Source organism: Perca flavescens, chromosome 12, assembly GCF_004354835.1.
Source record: "Perca flavescens isolate YP-PL-M2 chromosome 12, PFLA_1.0, whole genome shotgun sequence".
NCBI classification, from domain to species: domain Eukaryota; kingdom Metazoa; phylum Chordata; class Actinopteri; order Perciformes; family Percidae; genus Perca; species Perca flavescens.
In genome coordinates, this window is record NC_041342.1 from 17,102,298 (window position 1) to 17,110,027 (window position 7,730).

Here is a 7,730-nt window from a genome sequence, read left to right on the forward strand (position 1 = left end):
GTGTCCAAAGTCAGCCACCTTGTAATGGCTTTTAAATGCTTTTTACTTCAACAGGCTAAACACCCAGACCTGATATTTACCTGACAGTCTACCTTATCATACTTACTCACTTTACACTTACTATGAACAAATCCCCTGAAAAGACCAACACGAACAATGTTTTAGTCCTAGTTTCAGTACTTTCCGATTACTTTACCCTGTCTGGGTACGGCACTCCTGTTCCTGCTAAAGTCACTAATCTTAAAATGTTCATTTAATACAACAATGAATACTGAATTTGTTGTAGACTATTTTCAGCTGCCAATTAATACACACACAGCAGAAGGCCAGTTTGGAACGTATACTGCAGTGCCCACATTCATGGTAATGAAGGCTCATATGATAGTGTGATAGATGTGAGTTGTTATTTATATACTCTTTTTGACGATGGAGGACTGTGGCACAAAGGAACAAACTAGATCAACCTTTGGCTACACAGTGTGTAACACTTGGGTTTGAATATGTTTAATTGTGGGACTGACAAGCAAAGCTCTGTTGAAAATGAATTCTGTCTAACATTAAAAAATAAATAAATACAATAAAAAAAAATTCTTCCAGAAATATATTCAATATTCAGATTGGTAAAAGTCTTCATTATTTAAAACCATTATCTGTAATTATTTCAGTATTACAATACTACTAGTAATAAAGACATTGTTGTGGCTTTCTATAAAACAGCTATAAAAATGGCTTTTATTCATTATATTATATACAAACATCCTCTGTGATACCATCTTTTCATCCTTAAAAGAAGTCACCATTTTGGCCCTGCCTCAGGTACACAGAACATGATACATACACCACATTTGTTCACTTTGTTTCACTTTTTGGGCTCTGTGTGCTGTAACAGAGATCTACTTTCACTAGGCAACTGACAAAGGCTATCAGTATTGCTTTAATATGTCAACAAATCCAAAGTAATCTTGAATGAGTAGCGATAGTCATTTGTTTAATGTAAAGATGTTATCAATTTTTACAAACTGGTAGTGTTGGCTAACTTCTCCCCTTTTCTTTAATCAGAGTAAGTCTTCACTTCAGCCCAAGCGCAGCAGACAGTATTTCCTGGATGGCAGCTACTGCCCATGACTCCTATTTGATTACAGAGGAGATTTATCGAGCTGGCTTCCGGTTCTCAGATAGGATAGTGACAACACTTATCTCCAGATATTCCCTTATCAAAAAACAATTTAGTGGGAGAAACAGACATTAGCCCAGATTTTTTTACACTGCCGAGTGCTCTAGCTTAGCCTCCTCGGTACAAGGGTCTGTTTGCACTGTGCACACACATCTCCATCTGCCCGGATAGAAAAGCATTAACATTGCCTTAGTGCTCTCTTGATGTCACTGCCATTACGTTCGCATCAACCTCTTGGACTTTGAGATTTGATCAATTCTGCTCAGACGTGGAATACTGAAAAAGGTATCACATACTGACTGTAGAAAGAAGAGAAGAGTCGTGAAAGCTGTGAAGTTTTTGGAAGTACTGGTGTGCACGTACATTTAGTGTTGGGTGTGTGTAGTTGACCCGGCAGCAGGAATTGGCCAACAGGCCACACTCAGCAGCGGGTGAGAGAGGTCACTACAGGAGATGGGGCCGTGGGTCACCATGAGGTTATCCTGACCTGTGCTTGATTTTTTTGCTGCCTCTATTTATCAAGAACCAAGGGAGGCATGTGTTTCTGTGTGGGTTTTTTGTACGGATGTGTGCCTGCGTGTGTATGTGTGTGTGCGTGGGTGGGTGTCTATGTTTGAGAGAGAGAGAGAGAGAGAGAGAGAGAGAGAGAGAGAGAGAGACGATGAAAAGCGAGGGCTAATTTTGAAGCAGCTAGTGAGATTTTGACATAGGTGTTTGTCAAATATTCATTGTGTGTGTGTGTGTGTGTGTGTGTGTGTGTGTGTGTGTGTGTGTGTGTGTGTGTGTGTGTGTGTGTGAAGCCAGAAGGCCATCTGGGGGAGTCAGGCAGACAGATAGCACTCACTCTTGTTACTATGACCCTGGAAGGACAGCTAAAAGAGAAGAGAGAGAAGAAATAATACAGAGCATGCCCAGGCTTTATGGAGCTAATAATAAAGTTTGACTGCCAATAACTGACCCCGTACTGTTAACCAAAGATGTTGCTTTCTTTTTTTTCACCAAACACCTGTTGGTATGTCAGATGAGATGGTTCATGTAAAGCTGATGTGCCCAACAAGCATTCAGACTATTTGTTTTTTCCATGGATGATGCCTGTAAAAGGGGTTGCAGGTGCTTGGGCCAGGGGCACAGTCTCTAGGAGCCACGTTAACTATTAACACAGCCATATAACACTGTTACTGATTATCGCCTCCCGCTCTTGAGACTCCCACTGACCTGAGTCACAGGTAGGAATCCCTTAAGGTGTGTATTTGCACGTGTGAACGCTCTTACTAGCCTTCGCCATGCGTGGTGTTAGAAAGCAGCACCCCCTCCCCCTCCCCCCCCCCCCAGTCATAATTCTTTCTTTCTTCTTTTTCCTCTTCCTCCCTCTATTCATTCCTCTTTGCTTCCTTCTCTCCCACGCAGACTTGCTCACACAGTTCAGTTGTCTCCCTCGCTGGATTTTTTCAACAACCTCCATGACGACCTTTATCCTTTCTGCCATAAAACGGCAAGACGTAAAAATGTCTTGTACAAAGTTAAGAGGAGCCATGGTTTGTCATGTTTGACATGTAGTGTCCCAGGTACTTTACTGTGGGGCAAAAGTCTAAGGTGTAGATGACACTGATGAATGACTCACAGCACATGTACAGCAAGACATATTGCTGAGAGATGAGGAAATGTCAAGGTGTTTCAGTTCAGGTACTGAAATGTGAACACGCTTGGTGATAAGAGCTTATGCTACAATACTTTGTAATATTTACAACATAGTGCAGGAAGATAAAGACTCGTTAGCAATTTAGAAATAATGAATAGGTCAAATAAAACATCATCCAAAGTCAAATGGATTACAAATATGATGTTTGTCAATTTAAAAGATAATTTTTCAACCGAAGAAAGTTAGCTGTAGGTTTGTCTTATGACCACTTAGTTTTGTGTGAACCCGCTCTGTGAACTACATCTCTCGTCTCACACAATTTACTTCACCTAGATTGATGCTCAACTTGCTCGCTAGCTAGCTAGCTTAGCTCTGTTCCACAACACATGTAATGTTATCTTACCTGATGTGTTTTATCCAGTTAAGTGTTTTCAGCAGATAAGCAAAATAACAAGCGAGATCCTCTGCTCATTTGAGTAACGTTACATCCCCGGGACGATACACACAGACATCGTAGCTTCAGCAAGACATCATCCATGCGACTTTGAAGTGTGTAGTCTTTCTAATTACGTATTTTCACTGTCTTATATTTCACCAGTTTAAAAATAAACTGAGACTTTCTTGACTTGCGAAATTATCTATTAAACTGATGAACATCATATGTGTAATTCATGGCTCAAAACGGGATCAAAAAATAATTTGTCTTGACTCCTGTTCATATTTTTTTGAAAGATAGGTCCCATGGACTGGAAGTAGAAGGGCGTTACTTTGGCTCTCTATAGTCCTGATCGGAATTTGGGTCCCATCCAGTGCGGCGTACACTTGTGGCACAAGGTGCGTAGTGGAGTTGCGATGCGCTAGAGCCTGTGCCTCCGCCACGTCGGGTAAATTGACGAATTGGTTCAACAGCTTGAATCGTATGGCCCTGCACACAGCGTATAAACAGCGGTGAACGGTTGTCTCGCTGACACCAAATGTCTCTGCCACAACCCTGTATTCTGTGGCCAACTTGGACAATGCTACGTTTGATTTAGCAAGCCGGTTTGCAATCTAAACCATGCGTAACGTCAACTTGTGACGAAACTACGCTTTGCGCAGTCTAGTTTATTCGCTCTAAACCAGTTGATGGAAACTAGCCTGGAAAAACCCTGACGAACTTCCGGCAAATTTGAGATTTGCTCTGCAAGTCAGTCTGGCCATGAGCCCATTCAAGCCCATTTCCAATTTTTCCAAATCGAGGTACCAATCACAACCTTTGCGGCTTTACACGATGACGATAGCACAGCGACGTTGAAGCGTCATCTCCTTCATCGCTCTGATTGATTTTAGGTCTATCCAATTGCGCCCAGAGGCATTTGAGCGGTGTCCGTTGGTGACGCCCCTTTGGAAATGGGCTGTGAATGAACCTTCCCCAGACCCACTCTCAGTTACATCTGAGAAGGGTCTGGTGTCAACCAGGCTAGATGGAAACGCTTTTAATGCACATTTTCTTTTTTTTTTGCTTTTTAGCAACATTTTAACTTTGCTTTAAATTGGCTTGACAATTAAATGGAAACATGAATAGTGAGGTGACAAAGTATGAGAGCGCCAAATTCCACATAGAATTTGTGGCTGCAGATGGATCAAACAAACACAGGACTTTCACTCAGGAGACTGGGCATCATGTCGCGTGTAAAACCAAAAGTCAACTTTTTGGAATGAACCGAGTTTTACAGACCTTAGTCCATGACGCAATGTCGTCCATGATGTCACGTTACGCCCTCATTTTAGTAGTTTTACGTGAGTCAATTTAATTATTTACTAACCCTAAGTATTTATGTTGCCTAAATTTAACTAACATTAACTAATTGTTTAAAAGTGCAACCGTTACCTTAAATAGTTCTGTCACATGATAAAAAACTGACATTCACCTCCATTGTATTGGAGTGGAAATCTTGAAGAAGAAAATCTGGGCAGCAGGTTTTACATATTGCATCGTATAAAGCAATAAAAACAAAAGCTGGACATCATGCTGTGATTATCTCACAAATCTAGTTTTTCCATTTTCGTATCATGGAGTCACATTGATGATACCGGCATTGACAACCGCTTCATCCTTGCCTTGATTCACCAGTATTATCATGTTATGTTAATCATGTTTCATGGATAATATCAGCCTGTCCAGACCACAGACCTAAGCGATGTCTGCCTATCTGGATGCAGCATATTGAGGCTATAAGGCTTTGTTCTAGCAGATCTGTAAACACTGGACTTAGTGGAGCCTAAGCACCTAAGCTGCTGAACGGCGTCTATCAAAACAAACTACACACACTGGCCACGGTTTGAATTTGTGTCAAAGGGCTGAAGCTAGAGGACTTCTCCTTTTGAACTTCAGTATAGGATTTATTTTTGTCTTGGTTTGGCAACAGAATAATTTTTTTTTAAGTCAATTCATATGTTCATAAAAATATCTACCAACGATTTCCTAGCTGCAGGTGTTGCATCCAGTCTTTATATATTCATATTATGGTTATACAACTTAAGTTACGATAACAGCATTCTTGGGAAATAACTGGCAATGTGGACGTGACTTTGACACTGAACGGAAGTCAGGCCAATCGAGAACTGAGCCAATGGTAGGTCAGATCAGCCATGTCTTTCTTGGCCTCTTTTGTTAAAGCGTACAGTGAAAGTCACAATAAGGGATTTAACGATACGTGCTGCAGATCACCCTGATTTGGCCTCCTTTTTTTAAATAGTAGACCTAGCAGTCGCGGTTAGAGCAGAAACTGGATGTGTTTGTTAGATACCCGAGAATGGCACCACCGCTCCTGTTTAATTTTGCAGAAATGTTCACACAAGGAAGTTCTGCATTTGAAACCAATTTGTTACTTAAAGTAGAAGGGATTGTGACACATTGTTTTTTTGACTAAGCTGCATGTTTTCTGCCAATGGGGACACAAACCAGTCTGAGGTATTGTTCTCCCACCATGGGCAAACATGCAAACACAGCGAGCCACTGCACCGCTTGGTACAGTACACACTGTTAGAGAGGGCACAAAGGAAGGCGCATGATTGGTGTGTTTGACAGCGATCTGATAAAACCATAATTGGAGCATGTAGAATGCATATGTTTTTTAGTCAAACAAAAGCCCTGGTCACGCCATAGAAACTGCCTCTCAATGTTTTCATTGTCTGGCAACTGACTAAAGTGAAGGAAAGGGCGACAGAAACCTCCAAGTCAGTCTGAGAGTGTGTTTAATGTGTGTGGAAGGGGAGCTGTGTGAGAGTGTTTGTCTGCATGTGTGTTAAGTGTGAGAGGCGAGGTTGTACGGTCATGGAAGGACAAGTGCAATGCAAAGTCGGCCATGTGAGGTGGAGCTCCAGACCCCTTTGAGTAAGCTTATCACATCTCAGAGCGCTTATTTGTTCTTCTGACTGAAAAGCTATGGACACATTTGAACACATTTTCGCCTGGAAAGAAAGTTTAACTAAACTCACAGAAGGTCAAGGCCTAATTTCAGCACTTCCTACTTGGAAAGACAGTTTTTTGAAACATTGTTTAGCATCTTGCTGCTATTTCTGCGTGCATTTAGAAGGTTGGTTCTCCCAAATTACACAAGAAAAAAGTTGTATTAGGCAGAGATAGATATGCTAATAGTTTTTTTTTTTTTTTGCCTGCCCAGGCTTTGAGATAGAGATTTTTGCCTCCATCACTAATGTAAATAGTATTCATAGAAACTACTTTCTACCAATCAAAACTGTTGACGGTAGCCTCTGTAAATGAATCACATAAGTGCTTGATTTATACTTAACCCACATTGATTCTTTTATTCAGTATGTCATATAGTGTCTTTTGGATGATATGCTTTGTCTCATCAAATAGAAAACTATTTTCATGCAGTCAACGTGTGTTGAAAACCTGGAAACTACTGAGCTTTTTTTTTGTGTCTTTTGACAATGGCACGTAGATCAGCCACAGTGGCAACAGTGCACAGGCCTTTGTTTGTTAATTTCTTTATTTTAAAGTATCTTTTAATTTCAAGTTGAACGTGTTTTCAGCTCCACTTACACGGGCGGTCATACCTTGGACGACATTTTTTTTCTGGGTCGAGATATTGATCATATCCATTGTGAGGACCTACTGATCAGATAAATGTATTTTCTTTGATATCTATGTAAACACTGAACAGTTATGTCTAAAGAACATTGTGTTTCCACATCATTACTCAGAATACGGCTGATCAGTTTTAATAGTACTTTTGCTGTGATATTAATACTAATTTCAACAATGTACATCTTATAATTCAGTCTTTCAATAAGTATTGCCCCATGTTTCTGGACAAAGTGGCACCTTTAAAGGTTAGGATTAGGGCTATCTGCAACACGTCTCTGTGGATGACAGACGCTGTCTTTAACCTGAGACAGAAATGTTGCAGGACAGAACGATAATGGAAAGCCAATGGGCTAGAAGTGCAAAAATGAAGCTATCGTCTTGCCCTCTGGATGTACCACCATCTTCTCTATTTTTAAAAGTTTTACAAATTATTGGCCCTGCTGTTTCAGCTATTGTATTCCTCCTTATCGACAGGTCATGTCCCTTCCTATTTTAAGCTTGCTATTCAGCCCATATTAAAGAAAACCAACTTAGATATTGCTTAGCCCAACAGTTATAGGCCTACATCTAAACTCCGGTTGTTGTCAAAAATGAATTAAAGGTTGTGGCCAATCAACTAACTGCTGTGTGCAGAGGCACAATATCTGTAAATTTCAATCAAGGTTTCGGAAACAACACTACTGAAACGACTCTTCTGAGGGTTTCTAATAATGTTTTAACATCCTCTGATGCAGGTGATTGTTCTGTGTTGGTACTTCTTGGCCTTAGTTCGGCAGTCGACACGGTTGACCATCATATCCTGATTAAGAGGTTACATGATT